Raw genomic sequence first — 25,409 nt, 5'->3', positions numbered from 1 at the left:
CTCGAGCTTAGAAGGAAAATTTCACGTCTTAGCCTTTTTCACAAAATTTATCATCATAACGAATTGAGGCATACTTTCATTTCGCAGCCATCGTATCGCTCCTCCCGCGTTGATCATGCTTACAAAGTAAATGTCATAACTTGCAATACTAATGCCCTTTTTCATTCCTTTCTACCTCGTACGTCAGTAGAGTGGAATCGCCTTCCGCCCGATATCGCATTAATCCAAGATCACGATTCATTTCACTCATCACTGATGCAATATCTTGAAGCTGATCCGTGACACTTTTTTCCCCCCTGACTATTATCTTATTTCCGTTTTTAGTTTTTCATGCTTGTTTGCTCCCAGTGCTGTTGTTCTTTTCGCTGTATAATGCTGTTCTCTCACCGCTTATGATTGTTTTCAATTTATTCCGCTTGTATAACTTTCTTTATTGTAAGATTGTTTTCGTTGTTCTGTATTCCCTTGTTCGTTTAGCCTTTGTTATATTTTGTTCATTTAGTGTTCTATGCTTTCTATCATATATGATGTACCACTCCCCTCTGTAATGCGTATGCGCTTGAGGGTAATAAAATGAAATGAAATGAAATGAAACCCTTTTTCCTAGCAGTTCCGACAGTTGTAATTTTTTAATGTAAGCGTGGTGTTCAAAGAAGCAATTTCGCCAATTCTTGCAATACGCCACGGGATCACAGAATTATAAACTAACCCCCAGGAGTGGCAGGTTTGGACCTCATAACATAAACAGCATTCCTCTTAGAAATTTTCTGAAGGTTTATTCGGCGTTGGCTTAGTTTTATGATTAAAGGGTTTTCCTGTCTTTTCCTCTTTTTTTTGTTTTGTTGGGGATTTAGTCTTCACAAGTCATTTCATGAGTGGCTGTTATGGAAAACTTGTGCCCCGTTAATATGACATCCGTTTATATGGAGGACCCGAATAATGGACAATTTTTCTAGGGCCGAAGATTTTTCAAAGTTTTTATGTCACGTTAATATAGAAACTCGCTCTCTGAACAATGTAGATGGGATGAATGCACACAGCCTATTCGGCCCATGTATTTTTGTCTCGTTAATATGGACATTGTTTGAAAAAAGCAGGGGAGTCTGAACGCAAGTTTATGAAGGGTGCGCATGCCGGGAACCAATGCGACAGCCGATACGGTAGGATGCCTGAACGAGTCCTGTGGAGTTGGAAAGAACCAAATCGGGCGTGTCGTCGTTTTAGGAGGGAAGGGGGACGGGGGGGGGGGGGGGCAAGAGCGGAAAGGAAGGGAAGAGGAGGAGAAAGGTTGTGTGGTTGACAGGGATTGTACACAGCAAACCGAAGGTCAGCTGACTGAGAAAGACCCCAAAATGAGGCAACCGGGAGATTTATGGGTGCAGCGGCAGCGCCGCAACTAGTGGCCGGAGTCGGGAAAACAGCAACATGTGGTTGCAATAAATTCTGCTGAACGTGAACAGAAGAGAAGCCGGTAAAAACGTAAGAAAGAAACGATAAGAAGATAGACAAGCGCCGAAATTGGGGGTGGGAACTGAAGTTTTTCTAGCCCAGAACACAAAGCATGTTCTATGAAGCCGTTTCGGTCAGGGTAAAGACACACTAAGGAAGTAGAGCGACAAAAGAAACGCGACGACCACGCAAACAGGACCGGGCGTCCCGTCCTGGACGCCTGTCCTTCTCATGCTCCTGGTTTTCGTCACTGTTGCGCTGCCGAACTACCACATTTTGCACCACAGCGATCCGCATGTCGGCTTCGCCTTGAGTCAACGATGCGGCCTTGACAAGGTTTGAGCTCTTCGTAGTCGGCTAGCCGTCGTTTTAAACTGTACTTCAGCTTACAGTGTTTGTTTCATAGGAACACATACAAACGGCACAGGAAAGGGCTGTTTGATAGCCCTCTGTATAGTAGCCTGCCAACTAGACTCCCTCGCTTCCTTACAAAAACAGTACAAAGCAAGAAAGAGAATCAGAAGAATGGAAAATCAAGAAGTTTAACTAGGGAAAGTGAGTGCAAAGAAGCAGGAGCCTGTAACTCTCGACTTTAGTCTGACTTTTGGCATAGTTGGAGTTAAGCGCAAACGAATGGAGCTGAACTTAGGCGCGAAGCGGGAAATCTGTGAATACAAGCGGCAAAAGCAATCTCAGTCAGTCCAAGCCGTGAAAGACTGGACCCAAGTTCAACTAGGCCTCAGTCTCGTCAGGTTGACGGTATACCATCTATATACACTACCGGACTCCGATAAATGGCTCAACGTCGGCATCACAGCGTAAGCAACAGTCCGCACAGTCGAGCCGGGCATCCTGAATAGTGAAGTAGAATGGGCCTTAGCCAGCCTTGCTAAGAACAAAGCTAGCGGCATTGATGGCATTCCAGCTGAGTTGCTTCGAAACCTTAACCATGACGACGCTGTTAAAGTATTCATGATGGCAGCAAATTTGGACAACCCTGCAGTGGCCACAAGATTGGAGGAGGTCAGTTTACATTCCCATCCCAAAAAAAGGAAGTGCCAAAGATTGTTCCAACTACCGCACGATCGCGCTTATTTCGCATGCTAGCAAGGTGATGTTGAAAATCCTGCAAGGTAGGCTGCAGCAGTATGTGGATCGAGAGCTCCCGGACGTGCAAGCTGGGTGTCACAAGGGCAGAGGAACTAGAGACCAGATTGCCAACCTTCGCAGAAAAGTGGAAAAAGCAAGAGATTTCCAGAAACCCACCTACTTCTGCTTTATTGATTATGCGAAAGCGTTTGACTGCGTAGATCACAGCAGATTGTGGCAAGTTCTCCAAGAGATGGGAGTTCCAATTCACCTCATCTGTCTCCTCAGGAACCTGTATGGAGGGCAAGAGGCCACAGTCAGAACTGGGCATGGTCTTACTGATTGGTTTCCGATTAAGAAAGGAGTGAGACAAGGCTGCATACTGTCGCCCTGCCAATTTAACCTATATGCTGAGTGCATCACGAGGAAGGCCGGTCTGTACGAGTCTTCAGCTGGAGTGAAGATGCTGGAAAACGTATCAACAACCTCAGATATGCGGACGATACCACTTTAATGGCAGAAAGTGAAGTGGAACTCAAGAGACTTCTGATGCGCGTAAAAGAAGCGAGTGAGAAGTTTGGGCTTAAACCGAACAATAAAAAGACAAAGATCATGGCGTCTTGCCCTATCAAGTCCTAGAGCATCAAGGGGCAAGAAGTGGAATCTGTGACAGATTTTCTCTTCTTGAGCTCCAAGATTACCCCGGAAGGAGACTGCAGCCATGAAATTAGGAAACGCCTGCTTCTGGGAAAGAAAGCCATGGCTAGCCTTGACCGCCTAGTGAAGAGCAGAGACATTACACTGCCAACAAAGATCCGTATAACTCGTTTCAACAGCATGTTAAAACACCTGAGTCACACACTTTTTTCCATTCTTCCTCCTTACTCCATCAAAATGCAGGCGCTGAAACAGAAACCAAATGTGAGTGCTTATGCTAAGCGTTTTTCTGTATTTATATCAACTACATCAACACCCGGTGACGTAACTGAAAGGGGCAGGGAGACCGATAAAATTGCATAAACCTGTGCGAGTTAGTAGTCAGAAATTACAGCAATAGAGTCTGAAACAAGGTTCTACATTTCCATAGTTCTAGACAGGCAACGAAAAACAATCCTGTAAATACAGGGGCGAAAATATGACACACCAATTTTCAAACATTGACTATAGCACGATGACAGCACTCTGGCTAACTAAAAATACGACAATAAAAAATACAACTGGTCCTTCCGGAGAGAGTTAGAGTGATAGATTATGCTATATATTGTCAAGTGGAAGCATAATGCAAGGCAAAGCAAAATGAGGCAGCTCGAGATGATTTCTTGTAGATACGCTTGCACTGTATGTGTATTTCAACAGTCCAAAATGAGTGGCCAGATTGCACACTGATTCGAGATTGCTGGAAAGCTGTCTGAGCAGTTTCCTAAAATTAAGAGGGTGTTTAAGACTTACCAATGCTTTGTAGAGTCAGTTTCATAGGAACTGTTGCACAAGAATGGAATATAGACAGTCTAGCATGCAATGGGTTTCTAACCAAAGTATTTATGTACACGCATATGAAAATACGGATGTATGATAGGGTAAAACATACAATAGCTAGCAAGCACTTATTATTAGGAAGATTGTTTATGTAGGAGCTCACAGTTAAAACCGCTAGGAACCAAAGCAAGAACTGGGGGCGGAATCGGGTTTAGTAGTCCTGCTGGTCTGATCGGCGGCGTCTTGCGTCGTTGGCACTCACGACACGTCTTCACGTAGTGGGCAACTTCGGCAGGCAGTCGCGGCCAGTAGTACTTCTCCTGGATTCGATGCAACGTGCGCGCAAATCCGAGGTGGCCTGCTGTGGGCTCATCGTGCAACGCCTGCAGAATTTCCTGCCGGAGGTTTTTAGGCACTACAAGAAGCTGCGCGGTATTGTTGGCTGCGAAGTTCTTCACTAGGAGGCCATTGCTTAACGTGAACGATGATAAATATCGCAAACAAACAAAGATTATGGAACTGATACGCGGTCCAGAATCAGAGTGATAAGTCTGAATGCCGGCGGCTGTTAAACAACAACAAATACAGTTTTGAAGTTTCGCGGCAATATATTGGTCATTGTCCATGACCAATATGCCGCCTCTTTTATCTGCCGGTTTGATGACCACATCTTTCCGTCTGCTAAGCGCCTTCAATGCGTCACGTTCCTTTTTGGAAAGGTTTTACTTCCCTGGTCTCTAGTCCTTATAAGCTCTGATTACGTCGTTCTGGACGGCACTAATGTACGGTACATGTGAGGACAGTTTTCCTCGGGGTTTTTTCCCCCTTTCCGCCCCTTTTTTTACCCCGCTTCTTTGATACCCTCCACATCCCACTTCTCGTAAAAACCTTCTTCATGCTTGGCGCTCGCACCTTTTAGCGAAAACCTCAAAGTATTTCAGCATTCTACTGTCCCACATATTTTTTTTCTTTTCTTTCTTTGATGTTCATCTCTCGTCGCGAGTTGCTTACCGCTCTAAGCAGGCTCGAACTCTACTCGTAGATGTCACGTTCTTCTAACCAGCAATGTCCACCTGGTTGTCGCGTTTTTTTTCATCCTGTCGGGCCGCGGGTCGGAGCAAGGGTGGGGAGGGTAACAGACGCAGCAGAGAAAAAGAACAAATCTTCAAAAACAAGGCCTTGACCATTGATAGTTGACCACTTCCCCCAAAAACCTCCTTCACGCTTGGCGCTACCATCTTTTAGTGAGAACGGAAAAAGATTTCTCACCATCTGCAGCAAACACGTTCCCCCACCTGTGATTTTTTTTCCCGAGGTTGTTCAGCGGCTGCCTGTATTCTATACAGATGACTCCCGGCAGCCGTTGCCTTGGGTGGATGAGCCTTTGGGACTAGCCTGCTCTCCGCACCTGTGTGTGTATGTGTGTGTTGTGCGTGCCCAGCTGGTTCACCTATATGTGCCCATATTATGTTTGTATCTCCTCTTGCCAACACTATAAGAAGACGAACAAGAATCATGTACCCTCAGTCTTGAGAAAGGCAGTGCTCCTGCCAAAACGTCGACTCCAAATAAACTTGGAAGCAGTATGAAGCATTTTTTCATAGATGTGGACGTCGTGTATAGACCCTATTCACTATCAGGTTTAGCAGGCGGCCGTTGTGGCAACCCTGTATTGAGGATACGCCATAGCATTGGGCTTTTCAAAACTCCTCCTCCTCCCTGCTCCCTCCCTGCGACCTCCCTGCTGCGCGCCGTTCATTTGTCGGACACATGAGACGCCGTTTGGAACGCTGTCCAACCAGAGCTCGGATTTCACCACCGCTGTACCCTGATTCGCCGTGGGCCCTCTCTCTCTTTGATGTTAGGTTGTTCGTGCCATGGTTGCCAGTAAAGCAGAAATGACGTCACGTGAATAAGCTCTATAGGCAAGTGGCTATTTATGTCTGTAGAAAGGTTGCATCGAGTATTGAGTAGGCGAGTTACACTTGTCACCAATCAAAACATGCAATGCTGAAACGTTATCCGGATTTTCACTCATACTTCGCAGTTTGCTTTGGTTCCTAGCGGTTTTAACTGTGAGCTCCTACATAAACAATCTTCCTAATAATAAGTGCTTGCTAGCTATTGTATGTTTTACCCTATCATACATCCGTATTTTCATATGCGTGTACATAAATACTTTGGTTAAAAACCCATTGCATGCTAGACTGTCTATATTCCTTTCTTGTGCAACAGTTCCTATGAAACTGACTCTACAAAGCATTGGTAAGTCTTAAACACCCTCTTAATTCTAGGAAACTGCTTAGACAGCTTTCCAGCAATCTCGAATCAGTGTGCAATCTGGCCACTCATTTTGGACTGTTGAAATACACATACAGTGCAAGCATATCTACAAGAAATCATCTCGAGCTGCCTCATTTTGCTTTGCCTTGCATTATGCTTCCACTTGACAATATATAGCATAATCTATCACTCTAACTCTCTCCGGAAGGACCAGTTGTATTTTTTATTGTCGTATTTTTAGTTAGCCAGAGTGCTGTCATCGTGCTATAGTCAATGTTTGAAAATTGGTGTGTCATATTTTCGCCCCTGTATTTACAGGATTGTTTTTCGTTGCCTGTCTAGAACTATGGAAATTTAGAACCTTGTTTCAGACTCTATTGCTGTAATTTCTGACTACTAACTCGCACAGGTTTATGCAATTTTATCGGTCTCCCTGCCCCTTTCAGTTACGTCACCGGGTGTTGATGTAGTTGATATAAATACAGAAAAACGCTTAGCATAAGCACTCACATTTGGTTTCTGTTTCAGCGCCTGCATTTTGATGGAGTAAGGAGGAAGAATGGAAAAAAGTGTGTGACTCAGGTGTTTTAACATGCTGTTGAAACGAGTTATACGGATCTTTGTTGGCAGTGTAATGTCTCTGCTCTTCACTAGGCGGTCAAGGCTAGCCATGGCTTTCTTTCCCAGAAGCAGGCGTTTCCTAATTTCATGGCTGCAGTCTCCTTCCGGGGTAATCTTGGAGCTCAAGAAGAGAAAATCTGTCACAGATTCCACTTCTTGCCCCTTGATGCTCTAGGACTTGATAGGGCAAGACGCCATGATCTTTGTCTTTTTATTGTTCGGTTTAAGCCCAAACTTCTCACTCGCTTCTTTTACGCGCATCAGAAGTCTCTTGAGTTCCACTTCACTTTCTGCCATTAAAGTGGTATCGTCCGCATATCTGAGGTTGTTGATACGTTTTCCAGCATCTTCACTCCAGCTGAAGACTCGTACAGACCGGCCTTCCTCGTGATGCACTCAGCATATAGGTTAAATTGGCAGGGCGACAGTATGCAGCCTTGTCTCACTCCTTTCCTAATCGGAAACCAATCAGTAAGACCATCCCCAGTTCTGACTGTGGCCTCTTGCCCTTCATACAGGTTCCTGAGGAGACAGATGAGGTGAATTGGAACTCCCATCTCTTGGAGAACTTGCCACAATCTGCTGTGATCTACGCAGTCAAACGCTTTCGCATAATCAATAAAGCAGAAGTAGGTGGGTAACTTCATTACAGTCGTTTTCCGGCGACAAAACAAGATCTGTATTTGTGCAGTGATGCGCATGGCTGTTACGCTTTCATGACGTGAGTATTTTGAATATATGAATCGTAGTGCTTTCGACTGAATTGTTTCTAACTTTTCGATCAGGTACGCTTGATGGGGATCCCAGATTATGTGTGCATACTCAAGGATAGGTCGTACTAATATTTTATAGGCTGTTAACTTCCCGTGCGGTGGAGCCATTGCTAGTCTGCTGCGAAGAAAACCAAGCTGCTTGAATGCGTTGCTACATATGTTCTCGATGTGTGCATGCCATTTAAGGTCTTGGGTTAGAGTGATCCCCAGGTATTTTGCTTTGGCTACGTGTGGTATCGGGGAGCCAGATAATGTGTAGTTGTAAAACAAAGGAATTTTTTTTCTTGTTATGTTTAAATGCGCCGCTTTCGATATGTTAATTTGCATGTCCCATGCTGCACACCAGTCAGAAATGTTTTTTAAAGAAGACTGAAGTTTCATTTGGTCACCAGAGCTGTTCACGGCTGTATAAATCACGCAGTCATCTGCAGAAAGTCTCATTGTCACTCCATGTTCGGCACACAAATAGATATCATTTACATATATGAGAAACAGCAGGGGCCCAAGAACGGAGCCCTGCGGGACCCCCGAGAGGACTTCAAGGTAATCTGAGTCGAAACCATTCATTGACACGAACTGTTTACGGTCAGGAAAGATAGGCTTTCTATCCATGCTACTATTTTCAGATCAATACCTATCGTTATCAGTTTTAAAATAAATTTTTATGGTGAACACGATGGAAAGCTTCAGCGAAATTTATGAGGATTGTATCAGCCTGTAGTCGAGAAATAATTATTGATGCCAGGTCAGTGCGATTTCAAACAGTTGAGTAACTGTTGACAATGTATTTCGAAAGCCATGTAGTCTGGGGAATAGAAGGTTGTTTTCTTCTAAGTATGTTATGATAGCATTATGGATTATATGCTCCATTACCTTGCAACAAGAACTGATTAATGATATAGGTCGGTATGTGTTCACCAGCAATTTGCTGCCGCCCTTGTGAATAGGATTCACCTTTGAATGGAGCCAATCTTGTGGAACAGTACCTGTTTTAAGTGACTCGGTACATTTTGCGCACAGAAAAGGAGCAATCTACTCAGCATAGCGTCTAATGAATACGCTTAAGATGCCATCAGGACCAGGACACTTTTTCGTATCTATTTGCAAGAGTAAGTTAAGGACGCCTGTTTGTGTTATCACCACTTCGGGCATGTGGCTAGTGTGTTGGGCAGGGGTTGCATTCACTGGTGTTGCATGTGTGAAGACAGATTGGAAGTATGAATTTAAATAGTTTGCAATCGCTCACTGATCTTTACGATACATCCGTCAACTTCTAGTTTTGAGATCGCGTCATCAGATTTCGATGAATAGCGCCAACATTTCTGTGGTTGTGTAGACAAAGTTCGACATTGTGCTTGAAAAAAACCTTAATCTCGCCTCTTTAATTTATTTCATGAACAGGGGGGAGGGGGGATTTCACATATTTCCGCAAGTGATTTTTTACTTCTACGAATTCTCACGAGTTTTCGCTTTAGGTGAATAATATTGCGGGTAATATATGGCGTTTTACGTTGTCTTCTTTTCGTCTTGGATGGAATGAATTTTTCTTCCCAGGATATTATCGTTTCCTTGAGCTTTAGCCATAAGTCTTTAACAATTGACCGGTTTTCCAAAATATAAATATCCTACTTTAAATCTATAAAGTCGATGATGCTCACGTCATAAGCCCGACTATAACCTTTCGTTACAATACGTGTCTGCTCAAGGTGGACTGCGGTGTTCTGCTGTCTCATCTGTGGAAATGTTAATGCGAGTAACTTATGGTCTGATATACTTTCCGCAATGACAAGTTCCGGGGTTCACATGCTAGATACAATAACAAGATTGAGCACTGAGGTAGTATAGCCCCGAATGCGTGTCGGCAATAGTAACCAGCTGTTGTAAACAAAAAACTGAACATTATGTTTAAAAGCAGTTCGCAATTGGTCACTTCCTTTCTTCCAGGAGTTAAGGTGGTCCAATCAATTCCGGGTAAATTGAAATCTCCAGATAATATGATTTTAGTCCGTTCTTTCATTTTAGAATTCAAATAGTCATGCCATTTCAAAAGATAGTCATCTGTGGCGTTCGGGCACCTAAAAATACCACCGATTACTGCTTATCATTACCCGTTGTTATCATGCACCAAACACTTTAATGGCCGTCCATGCCTTCCTCTTCCTTGAAGTAGAGGTCCTGCTTAATGGCAATAGCAACCCCACCACCACGGCTGTTCCTATCAGATCTAAGAAGTGTGTAAGACTCAGGGACGATTTCCGAGTCATGTATGGAAGAGTGCAACCACGTTTCTGTAATTATTATTACGTCTGAACTGTAAAGCAGGAATAATTCTTTTAATTTATCATCCTTATTAACAATGCTCCTAGCATTGAAACTCAGATTGATTAATGGATTATTGCGAAAACGTCATTCAGCGGGACCACCATGAGATTTCGAAAATCTGTTTTTCGTTTGCTTCACTGGTACCCTTTTATCCTCTGTGGGATCCCATGCGTACATATTATTGTTTATTTTGAGCTTGTCAAAAACTAAACTTACTTTATCCCCATTGTAACGATTCAATTTAAAGACTGCCATAATTTTCTGCGTATTTCGCGCACAGGAACCGAGAAATTCTCAGATATTGATATTCCACTGTTCTTTAGCTTATGGCAACTTTGAAAAACCTTAACCTTTTCAGTGAAATCATAAAAGCGCAAGACAACAGGGCGTTCTTTGCCAGCATCTTTCCTGCCAACACCATGGATGCGTTTTATGGATCTGACCTGGACTTCCAATTTGCTTCTCAAGAGATTGTTTTCTACTTTTTCTTGAAGCTCGGAGGCACTCTCGTTATTTTCCTCTTTCAATCCATAGGTCACAATATTATTTCTACGGCTTCTATTTTCCAGGGCATCCAATCTTTTAGTGATTTGGAACAATTCCTTATGCATCACCACTACAGATTCCTCACATTTCTGCACTTTTTCGTTACATAGCTTTAGCGACGCTAATGTGGCTTCTATTTCAGAGAGCCTGAACTGAACACCCTCAAATCCACCTTGCAAAGCAGTTTGGGTAGGCTTAATTTCCGTGACAGTGCTCAGAATTTGATCCAGTTTCTGTTCATCAGGCACAGGGTTCTCCTCCACATCGCCACTTAGCTTCAACAGCATGCAAAGTACTCGCGATTACTCATGGTAGCAACAACAAATACACTGGGGGCTCGGCAGCACGACAAGGCAGGCACAATCGCTTCTAAGGCAACTTGTGAATGACCATTTGTCACTAACCTGTGCAAAGAAAAGTACGAAGTTCAGCATCATGCGTCTAACGGTGCCGCCGAGCCCACTGAAGAGATCGGCTGTCCGTCCAGTCGTTTTAGGCCGTTCCCACGAAGTCTCAGATGTTGCCGCTGCGCCAAACGATGTGTCCAAACGAGGTAACGGCGATAGTCCTTCCATGCGGTTTCCATCTGATGGCACCGATATAAGCGACACAAACAGACCCGTAGGCAAACAAGGTTACCGATGTCGCGTCACCAACGTCACAAAAGACAGATGGCCCGGGGACACATGGAAGTCGCCACAGCCCGATCCACTGCATTCCAGAGCGCCTGTGCAAAGAAAAGTACGAAGTTCAGCATCGTGCGTCTAACAGTGCCGCCGAGCCTGTCGCAGCACCATATGACTCCTCGGGTGGTCGCACTTACGAACTGTCCAGACAGATAATTCGAAAGCGTCGCAGTGCTCTCTGAAAGGCCTCATCTCGCGCAGATAAGCCGCTTGAGTTAGCAGACCGCCATTGCTTCGCTTGGCAACAACCTCACGGATCAATGGTTTCTCTGCGAGAGCAAAGCGTTTGCGACGGGAAGACAGATAGTGCCCTCGTGCGGCTGTAAATTTGCGCTTCCATTTTAATCCTTCAAAAAGTTGCGCGGCTGAAAACTACTCTTATGGCGTCGTTTCAGTACTTTCTGTAATTACAGCAAGATGTCTCAGCTTACATTACCACCGAGAGTAATTTTGTACCAAACTGAGGTGAGTTGACAGCCTCCTGTACTCCACATCAAATTCGCCGCTTTAAGCACTCGCCTAACGTGGCGCCCAACTTCTGCCATTTTCGTCAATGACAGCACATTGTTTATGTCATGAAACTTCATTTTGTCATAACAGTCTGATGTGTATGCATGACGTATTTCTCGCTGCACAACGTGAACCAGTCAGATTACAGGAATAGTACCTTTTATCTCATCCGTAATACAAGCATAAGTGTTTTCCTGCCAATCATCTATACCAGTTTTATTTTTTTTTTCCGTCCGCAGTTACTGATATCTAATATTCAGGCGGCGTGAATAGCTCTGCTAAAGATGTGTCTGCAACTTAACGTCATTTTGACGGCACTGCAAGAAGCCATTTCGACAGCTCAAAATTTTGCGCCACAAGATTGAAACACATGACCATTCTGAGAACTAATCAAACAATAAGGCGCCGAACAGCGGCTATGCGCTGAAAAGATCCCGAAACAGGTGACAAGCTTCTGGGCAGCACGAACAAACGATCCGTACTCGGGGGTCGCACGCTTCCCTGTGTACTGAAATTTAAGAAATTGAAGACGCGATATCCAAGCATCTTACAGATACTTAGATAAATTGTGTCATTGTTTAGCACACGATATCGTCTGCAGGAACACGAAAAGTACTCTGACTGCCCAAGGAATCTACTCAAAATGGCCGCCGACTGAGGAGCTGTACTGACGCTGCGATCAACAATACAATTCAACACTCATATGCACAAAGACGGGATGGGGTTGAGTACAATTTGCAGGTATTTCGATTTTCATCTTGAGCAAGAGCTATAAATTGATCGCGTTTTCGCTTACAGTGACTAGAGTCAGCGTCAAATGCAAAATGACCAAAATGAACTGCGCACAGCACGACACCCGTTTCGGATGACTAGATCATAAGTGGTGAAAACTGAGATATAGTGCAGTTGAGTTTTTTTATTTGAAAGGCGCGATAAAATATTTTTAAGTAATAAACAACCCGTTTGGATTTTTGTTCAGGAGGGAATAATTCTGCGTTTTCGTGCTCGCATTGCTGCCATCCTGTTCGTGTTTTTTTTTTAATTCGGCATTTTTATCTTTTTTATTCGCGAGTGGCGCCCCCCTTTATTAGTTTCACCAGACTCACTGCGTTTCGGTTCCAGGCGCAAGGATCAGACCATTTTATAATCACCCACAGGTCGGCGGACGCACACATGTATCGACTCTCGCGGGCTCATTCACGCTCAGATCATGATCTGAGTCTTGATTAAGTCCGGACTCAAATTCAGATCGCATTGGCCCTAAATGGTAAGCTTCCGACGATGTGTATAACTAACAGAAATCGAGTAGCAGTCACCGCATCCCATAAATAGAGACAGAGTACACTAACTCCCAGAAGGAATCTTTCGTTTCCCGCAATCTTCAGTAACGTACGCAGTTATCTTCAGAGGAGATTAGGCTCGTTTCTAACATCATCGCATCAACACAAGGCAACTTGCTTATTCTAACAGAAAACTGGCTACAAAATGACGTTAGTGATATCAAAGTTGTGGCGCAACTTGTCTGACATCAAAGTTCACCCAAGTGATCGTGAATTATTAAAGAGCGGTGGTGTTCTCATAGCAGATCGTCAGCAAATGTTATGTTTTGTTGTAAACGTCTAATTTAAGATCGGAATAATTTAGTTACTGTTTCGCTCATAACCAATTCAAGTGTTAGCATTTGCATTGAACTCCTGTAATGGCCGATTACAATGAATATAGGGCTATTCTTCGCAACGATCTGGCGTTGGCGCGTCGTGCGTTAAAAATGTTGAGCGAGGCCGAAGGCCGAACAGGTGCTGGACCAGAGAAGTATGATTGAGTCACGTTATGCTACCGACTGCCTACGGCCTCGCGAGCTTGTTCTGCGGAGGCCGCAGAGTGCCTGGGGCAGAGCATTGCCACGTTCTGCAGAATCGCCGATGCAGAGGAAAGCCATGAGCTCGTGGATCACAAGCCCACCGCAGGCATCAACTTGGCCGAGTTGCAAGGCTCTTCTGCATGCCTGCCAACTCTGCTGACGTCCCCGGGAGACTCCTGATTTTTGACCGAACTTTCTGGTTGTACGACCACTGTCCTATATCTCCCGATAAGTCTCCTCTGCCCGCGCAAGTACGGTTCACATAGTTTAAGCAAAGCTGAGTTTCGGTACAGTTGGCAGGCCGTGATTTACAGGGAGGTTTAGCGCGAGCAGACGAGCGACCGTCCTGTGTCACTCTCTTATCCTTGCCTTTCTCGCTCTAAGCCTCCCTGTAAATCGTGGTTTACATAAAACCGGCACCACGAAATCAGCAGCTGCGTCGTAATCACCAGCATCAATGTCTTTGGCCTATCCAAGGATAAAAACAGGCGGAATGAGTAGGAGAATCTCAACGGACCAGAGATCACAGAGCTGACTAGTGCCTGAACGACACGAGCCCAGTATGCGAGTTCCATTTCGGGCCACCCGCCTTATGATCTCGATGTTTAGGTGCGTATCGTACAAGAAAAAAAGATGAAGTCATGAGGATAACAAAGAGGAGAGGATAACAAAATACTGTGAACGGGAAGGCCTCCTTTATCCGTTCAATCAGTTGTATGGCTTTATCAATATGATCGAGGATATCACCACGAACTGAATGGACGCTTCTGTCAGGGCGAGCTACACTCCGACAGCATAACGGATATGCTAGTTGGCAGCTGTTCAGAGCAGACTTCCCTAGAAATCGTTTGTCATGGTCACCGCTCCGATTCTCACAGCTGAAATAATGACGTTTTATGGCGTCACTCGTCATTTAGACGTGAAGGGACTTTGACTTAACAGTGAGCGACAGAGGGTCCGGCTAGCTCTGTCCGTAGAGCATGAGACTTAACCTCAGGGTCATGGGTTCAGGCCCCACATTGGGCGCCAGATGAAGGCCTCGCCTTCAAAAAACCGGTCCGCGAGCCATGGTCTCGACTGAAGAGTGACAAATCCAGTCTCTTAATAACCCCGCTTTATTCCGGATAAACGAAAATGCATTGAAAAGAAAGGAAACAACATCAGGCGCTACTGCGCTGAGAACATGCTGTTCATGCGCGCGACAATAGAACAGCGAAGAGAAGCGGGAAACATGTCAGGGCTTTACCGCGGCGAGACAAAACACACTGAGGAGCGAATAGGGCGAGCAATAAGGCCAAAGCGCTCACGGCGGAACAAGAAGCATTGCTCCTCGCGTTACACCAACTCACGCGAATACGCCCAGGCTGTTTCTGCAGGCACTCTTTCCACCTTCGTGTCGCCGGTCTTCTTTCCGTAGTCCGTGCACACCCCGCTGGTCCATGACGCTCGCTGCTTGCCCCGCCGGGGCGAAAAAAGGCCTCGCGCCTTGCTTCGACGCGCGTATCTGCTCTCGTCTTTTGCCGCTAACATCCCGCCCCCAAGATTATCTGCTCACTCATGCACACTCGCGCTGCTCGCGCAAACACAACACAAATAGGAAAACGCGCGCGCGGTTTAAAACACCTAAAGAGGCTGCGGAGCCCCACAACGTCTAATCTAAGACCGGAATAATTTAGTTACTGTGTCATTCATAACCAATAGCACTTTTACTGGGAGTATCCTACAGGCGTCCCCATTCCACCCATGACTTTTCTAACGAGCAAAATAACAACCTAATCTAACCCACAGCAAGCTACCCCAACTGCCGCTATCCTCCTTTTCGGGTATTTTAACTTCCCAAACACAGAATGGCGTAATCTTCCACCTGCATCAATAGTAGGTTCCGCAAAAGGCAACCTTATTGAAATACATTTCAACGGTAATTTATCACAATTGCTTTCAGAACCAACGCGCACCTTATCGTAATCTAAAATCATTCTTGACTTTATTTTGGCTAGTAAACCCGATGCCGTCTCATTCATTACTTACCTTCACAGAATTATAGACCAAAATGTCATTCCAGCCGCCTGCTTTTTTCTTGTAATACCAAATATGACCTTGAAGAAGACTGTAACACTTTAAGAAAATAGTCATTAAGGGGCGATAAATCAAGAACTTAAGACCTACTTTCCTGCATAAGAAGCTACATATGACATTCAATCAACACATGATAACTGGGCAATCTTTAAAAATAAATAAATGATTCACGTGATAAACATATACCAACCGTCAACATTCGTTCAAGTAACCAAAAATCATGCTTTACTGATTCTTTAAAAAAATTCGAAAAATAAGCGCCTCTATTGGGAAGATAGCGGCAACACAATTTGATAGCAAAACTATATATTAGGTAGCTCAAGATGAATATTTGACTGTCATTCGCAGCATAAAACGTTTCTATCCCTTTTCTATCCTGTAAATCAATTTCAAACAGCGCTGATGCCTGCTATACTAACGCCTCCTTGACATCTGCGTCTGCTTCTGTTTGCTGTGCGGTGCGGCGTTCGAGGTAGCGGCAAAGGAAAGGGAGCACGGACGCCGGAATTGATCGCCCGCTGGGGTCAGCTTCGTAATGAATGAATCCCCTTGTAACGTCATTACCTGTCGTGACGGTACATCGCGCGCCCCTTGTCGAACACAACCAGCATCTCATTGAACGAATTAAAGTTCACCGGCGTTCTATAATTCGCATCCAGGAAAGGAAAGGCGCAGTGCCTGTCACTCGCGAAATCTCGCTATCATTCTCACTGTGAGTTCAGTTCAGTCGTTCACTCGTGTCCGACTCTTAGTGACCCTATGGACCATGTCACGCCACGCTTTCCGGTCTTTCACCATCTTCATAACATCACATGACTTCATCTGCAGTGCCTCGAGGATGCCATCTAACCATCGCGTTCGCTGCCTACCCCTTCTCCAGCGACCCTCAACCTTTCCCAACATCAAATCTTTCTCCAGCGACTCCTCTCTTCTCATCAGATAACCAAAGTAGCTGAGTTTTAACTTTAGAATTTGACCCTCCAATGACCAGTCAGGGTTTATGGTCGACAATATCGACTGATTTGATCTTCTGGCAGTCCAAGGAACTCTCAAGAATCTTCGCCAGCACCACAATTCAAATGCGTCAATTCTTCGGCGGTCAGCCTTTTTCACAGTCAAACTCTCGCATCCATACATCACAACTGGAAAGACCATAGCACGAGTTATACGGATCTTGGTTGGCAGACTAATGTCTCTGCTCTTTACTAGGCGGTCAAGGCTAACCATTGCTCTCTTTCCCAGAAGCAGGCATCTCCTAATTTCATGGCTGCAGTCTCCTTCCGAATTAATCTTGGAGCCCAAGAAGAGAAAATCTGTCACAGCTTCCACTTCTCCATTGATGCTCCAGGACTTGATAGGGCAAGACGCCATGATCTTTGTCTTTTTAATGTTCACTTTAAGCCCAAACTTCTCACTCTCTTCTTGTACGCGCATCAGAAGTCCTTTGAGTTCCACTTCACTTTCTGCCATTAAAGTGGTATCATCCGCATATCTAAGGTTGTTGATACGTTTTCCAGCAATCTTCACGCCAGCTGAAGACTCGTCCAGACCGCCCTTCCTCATGATGCACTCTGCATATATGTTAAATAGGCAGGGCGACAGTATGCAGCCTTGCCTCACTTCTTTCTCGATCGGAAACCAATCAGTAAGACCATGCCCAGTTCTGACTGTGGCCTCTTGCCCTTCATACAGGTTCCTGAGGAGACAGATGAGGTGACTTGCAACTCCCATCTCTTGGAGAGCTTGCCACAATCTGCTGTGATATACGCAGTCAAACGCTTTTGCATAATCAATAAAGCAGAAGTGCATGGGTTTCTGGAAATCTCTTGCTTTTTCCACTTTTCTGCGAAGGTTGGCAATCTGGTCTCTAGTTCCTCTGCCCTTGTGAAACCCAGCTTGCACGTCCGGAAGCTCCCGATCCACATACTGCTGCAGCCTACCTTGGAGAATTTTCAAAATCACCTTGCTAGCATGCGAAATAAGCGCGATCGTGCGATAGTTGGAACAATCTTTGCACTGCCTTTCTTTGGGATGGGGATGTAAACTGACCTCCTCCAATCCTGTGGCCACTGCTCGGTTGTCCAAATCTTCTGACATAATGTATGCAGAATGTTAGCAGCGTCATGGTTGAGGTTTTGAAGCAACTCAGCTGGAATACCATCAATTCCGCTAGCTTTGTTCTTAGCAAGGCTGGCTATGGCCCACTCAACTTCACTCTTCAGGATACCCGGCTCGAGATCAGTAATCACAACTGTCTTATGTTGGGTTTGCACTTTCGGGACCTTCTTGTACAGTTCTTCTGTGTATTCCTGCCACCTCTTCTTTATCTCTGAGACTTCAGTGAGGTCCTTGCCTCGTTTGTCCTTTATCACGCCCAGCTTATCACAGAAGCTTCCTTTGATATCTTTGATTGTCTTATACAGAGCTCTTGTGTTCCTTAATTGGCTGTTGTCCTCAACTGCTTGGGACTGTATGTTAAGGAAGGCATTCTTATCTCTCCTTGCTATTTTCTGAAAATCCGCATTGAGAACCTTGTATCTTTCTCTTTCCCCCATAACTTTTGCCATCCTCCTTTCCTCAGCTATTTGCAAAGCCTCTTCAGATAACCAGTTTTCTTTCTTGCATTTCTTTTGCTTTGGAACTACCTTAGTAGCTTCTTGTATTATATCACGAACATCGGTCCACATCTCTTCGGGCTCTCTGTCTTCTAGATCTAATTCTTGAAATCGATTCCTCACTTCCACAGCATATTCTAATGAAATTTAGATCCAGATCATACCTCCTCAATCGAAGCTTAATTCTCACTGCAGACAAGGGTAATTATGAAGAGCGTTGTGGTAACACGCTGGGCAGGCGATCCAAGGGATGGAGATTCGATTCCCCGGTAGGAGACAAAGTTTATTAGTTATTTTTTAAGTACCACAGCAACCGCTAAAGCGTGACACTTTTGCTGACGACAGTGATGAGTCATTAAAGGCTTTCGCCTTAATTGTGGTGCCATTTCTCACATGCACCACTTAAGAGACTTCATAGATGTCCTGCCTTTTTACCCTTCTGAGTGTTCAAAAAACTATTACGTACATTCACACGTGGAAACCGTAGGGGCCATCAATTTAGTTTTTTGTTACCGGAAACGTCCTCTTATCACCCGTGTAAAATAATATGCACCACCGAGTTATGTTTTCGCCGATTTGTGGCCCCGTTGTGCCAGTGTTTACTCATTGTTTTCTTCAATGTCTGCATACAGTGGGCATTGCACGCTTTACTGCCTTGTTTCGCAGTTTTACACAAAATCCCCCTTTTTTACCACTGAGTAGGCGCGGTCTGTTTGCAACAATTTTGACGCACCAGCTCTCATTGCTACGAATATGACACTATATATTTTGCTCTTTTATAAAAATTTTAGCCCTTAAGGACTACGTTTCAAGCAATCGTCTTCCTTTTGTTAGAAAAACTGTACCTTGCCAACAGGGACATGACTAGGTGGGAGGGACACGAGCAATCCAGTAAAGGGGTTTAACCCAGTTTATATGTTCCTCCCACATATTTCGGCCCCAGTTTACTAACTATAATGATTTACGAACATAATATGATATGCCAACAAGCTAACAAACTTCCATCATAGCCTTTTGCTCTCCTTGACTGGGGCAGTAATTTTGCGGGAAGTTATGACTCGTGCCACCCTGTAAAAAGGAAAAGGGTCTTTGGGAAGATCAGGGGGCATTTGAGCGTTGTCACACGCACAAACTAATCATCATGGTCCGGCTGGTGTGACATAATACGAGAACTCGTGCCAAGTAATCCCAACCGTCTAAACAGGACCCTACTGAAAAATCCTTATAACTTTTGTACAGGAAATCGCATACAGGTTTACTGTACAGAATCTGGGATACAGGATTGTTGGCTGTTTCAGGAAATTCCTGTACTGCCTTGGAAAGTCCGGAATGAAACAGCGCGGAATGGCCTGTATGGTTGACGGCCCTCGCTTCCGGAAAGAAACGCGTCGCCAGGGTGGAAAAAGCATGAAACAATACAAAATAATACGACTACATAGAAAATAATAAATAAAATAAAAAACTTTTATTACCAATTATGGAATCGAACCTCGGCCCTCATGGTCTTTAGACGGGCACCTTAACCACCACTCTTTTTTTTTCAGCATGGTGTTTATTACATGCTTTTAAATTCAGCGTAGAGTTATAAACATTATTTACAGAGTAATCAGCCTGTAGGCGAAACGTCCAATTGGAACATACAACACAACACCACTCAACTAAAATACGACTTAGCACAACTTCACTAAAACGGTGGCAAGTAAAGACAACACATCAAAAATGGCAGCCAGTCAGGTTGATGGTCACTATCTTCGTAAGTGTCTCTAAGCTGGTGTACCATCTGACCAAAATGAGTAGCGGGGGAGATTAGAGGTTCAGCATTCCGGTCCAACATACGAGTTTTCCATGGGCTGTGCAGTCCATGGAGGAAGATCATGTCAAAGGATTCGTGGTCATGTTCGGTGGTTATCAAATAACGCACATGGTGGCAATTCAAAATAAAGCCTTTCTTCAATGTTCTTTACAGAACGTCCCAAAATAATATTGCATCTTTGCAGGCAATAAACCAGTGTTCGATGGTTTTAGGTGTATCACATAACCGGCAATTAACAGAAAAAACGAAAATATTTTTTTCTGAAGCCACACTTTAAAAGGCAAAACCTTGGTATGAAGTTTAAAGAAAAATGTTTCAGTAGAAGGCGAGATCAGCATTTTGCGCACCCTTTTTAACACATCATGCTCCATATTATTGGAATTGAGTGAACGATGTAAGGGAGGCGGGAACAACATAGATATGAAATTATGGTATATATTTTTCCGTGAAACAAAGAATAAGTACTCATAAGAAAAGCAAACCGCCAGAAAACGCACTGAATCGTAAATTTCTTTCATGAAACCACATAAAACCAAACCAAGAGACCACTAAGTTTGGAAGAAGGTTCACTAGATTAGTGTGCAGGGATGCTCTGGTAATTGGATGGGAGCTATTACGGAAAAAGAAGCAACGAGCTTCTAACTGTCTGATATAGATATGTGTCAAACCTAGTCCGCCAGCACAAACAGGCCTGAATAAGTTATCGCGCCTCATAGGCTCAAAACTGGACGACCATATGAGCGTCGCAAACGTTCTGTGAAACCTGTGGATTTAATTCCTCGCGCAATGGAGTACCTGTAAAAAAATAAAGTTTTGTAGCCAGAAACATGTTACATGCCTGTGCTCGACTAAAATTGATAGGCGGTGCGGAACAAAAGTCTGAGCATAGCTTTTGAGTGCCGTGACCCGCTCTTTCCGGTAACGTCCACTAAACTTGAATGCATGAAGGGGAATCGAAGGTATTTAGGGGGAACACGAGACCATTCAATTCCAGCATAATAAGTCGGCATTGCTCCCCATGAACCGAACCATAGATCCGAACTCTTAGACTTATTCATTTGAGCGCCAGATACAATCCCAAACAGCTCAATGATGGTTATAATTTTGTCAATGCTGGGTTTGTCTGTGCAGAAAAACGCCAAATCATCGGCGTACGCAAGCCCTTTCACTTTGTTACTGAAGGCAACATAACCATGGATACTGTGGTTTTGCAGTACACTCAAACAATGTGGTTCTAGGTAGAGGGCAAAGAGCAGCAGTGACATAGGTTAACCCTGCTTCACGGACGATCGAATTGGCACAGGCTTTGAGAGATCACCGTTAACAATTAAGCGAGTGGAACAGTTGTCGTAACAAAGTTGCACCCCTTTCAGTACAGTTGATTCATCATTTGCACGCTCGAGAAGAGAAAATAGAAACGAATGCCGACACGATCAAATGCCTTCGCAAGGTCAATCTGGAGTAGAGCAAGCTGCTCATAAAAGCCAAAGTAAGATTCGATAATTGTACGTGCAATATGCATGTTATTTTGTATGGAGTGTCCACTCAAGCCACACGTCTGATGAGGGCCAATGAGAACCGTCATGGCATACTGTAAACGATTCGATAGAACTTTTGCAAAAATTTTGTAGTCCACATTTGCCAACGTGATTGGCCTATAGCCATCGACTGAGAGCAATTTTTCTTTATCCGTACTCTTTGGAATTAAGACTGTGTGTTTCCTAGTAAAGGACTGAGGAAGGAACCCCACATCGAAACCTAAAGCGAAGATCTGCAGCAAGATAGGGCTCAGCAAAAGTTTAAAAGTTTTGTAAAACCCGCACGATATGCCATCAGGGCCAAATGTTTTGGAGAGGGGTAATTGGTCAAGTGCGTGCTCTATTTCTTCCAACGTGAAAGGGCCATTGATAAGAGCACAGTCTTCATCTGATAAAGGCGTTATAAGAGCTTTAAAGTTAGCTAGTAGATCCGAATTAGAAGTAGCAGAAGCGTCACTGAACAGTGTCGTGTAATAGCTCACAAACACAGAGATTTGTCACACGTTTTCTTTACTAGGGTGCCATTGGACATCATTCCCGGTATCAATTTGGCCGTAGCATTACGGTGCTCATCAAATAGAGCTTGTCGCGTAGGGGTTTCAGGGTGCAATGCACGATTTGTACGAGATGGAACTCGGGCGCCCCATGTATCTTGCAGCGTCCTGCTTTTGTAAGTCACACTTTACCCTAGCAATTTCGTCTAAATATACTCCAGGTGCCTCACATTCTAATTCATAGAGGTAATACAAACTCTTATGCAATGTCCTCTCTTGTAATTTCCTGTAAAATGACCTAACAGACGCAATTTCAATAGATATATCCGCACCTCCTGTTTAAACAGCTCCCATGCAGCAAATATTGGCATGGCACCTGTCAAACACACTTGTAGCTGGGAGCGTATCCGAAAGGCAAACGCCTGATCATTTACAAGTGAAGAATTTAGCTTCTAAAGCTCCCATTGCGGCCTAAATTTTGAACAGTAAGTTCTCCCGAGCCGAGAAACCACCACACAATGATCTGAAAACGAAACCGCTACAGTTTCACACAACAAATCACGGGAAATCAGCGTGGAAGAAACAGAAATCTTGTCTAGGCGCGCGTGGGACCTCCCCTGGATATGCGTGAATAGTGGAGTTGCATGACATGAGGCCCCTGTATCAATGAGTCCTGAATCATCTATAACACGCGACAACACTTCGCCACTTCTGTATCTGTGTACACTAGGCCCAGCACGATAATTCATGCAACATACACAATTAGTCTCCCATTAGCACAACATTCTTATCACAATCTAGGAGGTTAGTCATGGCTTCAAACGTATCAACACGCTCAGCTGCACTATTAAAAGCATAAATGTTGATAAGTCTTCATGGCTTCCCGTGGAGCAAAAAATCACAACTCATTAGCCGCCCATCAGAGTCAGTATAGTAAGATAACCCAGAATAAGGGAGAGCCCTTCGCAGAAATAGGAAGCTACCCGCCGAAAAACCAATAGCATGCGTCACAATAACATTGTAATCAGACAAAAAGGGTCCTAGTGCCCTCTCTGTGTCCTGCTCACTCAATCTTCGTTTCCTGGACGGCGACAAAATCAAGCCGCCTGCTGCTGAAAAGTCGACGAAGTTCCACCTGCTTCTGATGAGACCTAAAGCCTCCCACGTTCCAAAATAACGGCTTGAGGGGCAAGTTGGTGCTGCATCGTATTCAGAAATGTGGCGCAACAAACACAAACACAAGAGAAGATACACAACACACACGCACATTCAGCGTTGCAAACACTAGCTCCTCAGAGGTCGCCATGGTGACCACACAAGGACTAACTAGGCTTTCATTTGTCTCTCCGGAGACGGCGACGTCGCCTCCGGACCTCCACCACGACTGCGGGAACGCGAACGTTGGCACTTCCCCTTGTGTTTTGACGTGCGCCGGCGGCGGCGATGCTTCACGCTTACCAGATCATCATTTTCACTCGCGTCAGATGCGCATTTTCTCTTGCGCTGATGAAGATGCTCTTCAACAAGAGGGACGGCCTCAGCTGCAGGTAGAGTGGGCTGACCTGCAAGCTCTTCCTCGGCGTTGACCTCCGTGGCTGGAGTAACCGGGGCGGTATCTTTGGCAGCATTAGAACAGGTGGCAGGCTCCTTATCATGTGCCGGATTCGGCGTCTCATATCGAAGCAGCGTCTTACTTTCCTTGGAGTCACCTTGAGGAACAACCGTTGTATTAGCTGTGGTAGCCGTGTCCACAGTAGCAACTGAGAGGACACCAGCCGCGTCAAGCACTTCTGTGGCGTCCATAATATGCTCTTGTATGACGTCTTCCGGTGGCCGCACACAATGCCGCAACTTGTACGCATAGGTAACGATGCACTCTTCTACGGTGTGACCGAACCGTCGGCAGTCGTCACAATGCGGAGTACGGCAGTGCCTACGGATGTGGTCAACACGGGTGCATCGGAGGCAGAGCGGTGGCCTCCCTGGTATTAAAACAAGGCTCTGTATACCACAAATAGTCAGTGCATGCGGGACGTCGCCAACGCCGACTCCTTCAGCGAGAGACACAACATCATCCCGGTTCAGCGTTCTCAAATCTTCCATGTCCGCCACTTTAAAATTTTCCGTCGAAATGGAAGTCACCTTCCCGTACGCCTGTAGTGCCTCACGTATGAAGGCATCTTCCAAGCGTTCGGGAAGCCACAGAAGATTCAATTTCACCACGTTTTGGTTCTGGGTCCACAACGACACAACGGCGGCTCTTAACGACAAGATCACCGCAAGCCACCAATTTCTCTTTCGATTGTGCAGACTTGCAGGTGACCATCCATACATGAGACATTTGAAATTGGCCAATTGAACTAATTTCCTTGAGGTCCACAACATTCTGACGGGAGTCTCTGAAGTCTTGTGCCCGGTACGGGCGTCGGGCAAGGTCCGCATGCAAGAAAACGGAGTCAGCGACCAGCTTACCTGCTGGCAGACGGGGCAAAACAATCCGGTATTCATTGCTGCTGGCATTAGCCTGAGCAGTACCTCGTCCAGAGGCCGATTGAAGCCTTTGAGTTGAGAACATCGCGAAACGCAACCGCTTTGAACAGCGTCTTCGTCTTCTTCACTACTCTGTATACAGTGGTTTAGAGTTACAATGGTTGTTATTCAGTATGTGTAGCTAATTTTCCTTTTTCGTACTTCGTATAATTTTTTCGCTGTAGAGTTGATGGCCGTAATTCACTGATCGCCCTTTAAACACGCTGAATCTTTTTCCAGGCTATCACGATGGTTTACGAATGTCTCGTATTTTTATAATGCGTCGCTTTATTGCAGGCAAACCTCAAGATATAATTTTCTAGTGCTGATGTGTTTTTCATCGTCTACGAACGCTTGTAAGTTTTCCTACATACAGAGATATCCGGTGCACTAAATACTTTTAATACAGGGCGTTTCAGCTTGACGTGCTACGAGTGGAGCCGCGACGTCAATGAATACATTTCCAATGAGCGGTCTCAATACGTAAACATTCGAGAACGCGTCGTCCGGTGCGCGGCTATCTGCGCGTCTTTCGATGGTCAGCGATGTTTGTTTATTTTATATCGAGCAGTTTTTTGTCATTGCTAGCGAAACGATACGTTCGTGCTTCCACTTTCGTGTTGAAGGTGGCAGATCTTCAGTCGCAGATATGAAGACGCACCGCAAGATCGTACGAGCTGCAGTGACTGTTGCACGCCCAAAAGCAACGCGACGCGCGTACATGCTTC

At 44.9% G+C, this 25,409-nt stretch overlaps 1 pseudogene; it reads right to left on the bottom strand.

The window, feature by feature from the left end:
- Positions 1 to 23,477: 23,477 nt before the first annotated feature.
- LOC146177736 (uncharacterized) lies at positions 23,478 to 25,133 on the bottom strand (annotated as a pseudogene).
- Between the last annotated feature and the right edge of the window lie 276 nt (positions 25,134 to 25,409).

This window comes from Amblyomma maculatum, chromosome 10 (assembly GCF_055883805.1).
Source record: "Amblyomma maculatum isolate TAMU_Amacu chromosome 10, ASM5588380v1, whole genome shotgun sequence".
NCBI lineage: Eukaryota > Metazoa > Arthropoda > Arachnida > Ixodida > Ixodidae > Amblyomma > Amblyomma maculatum.
This window is presented reverse-complemented; position numbering and strand designations above follow the sequence as displayed.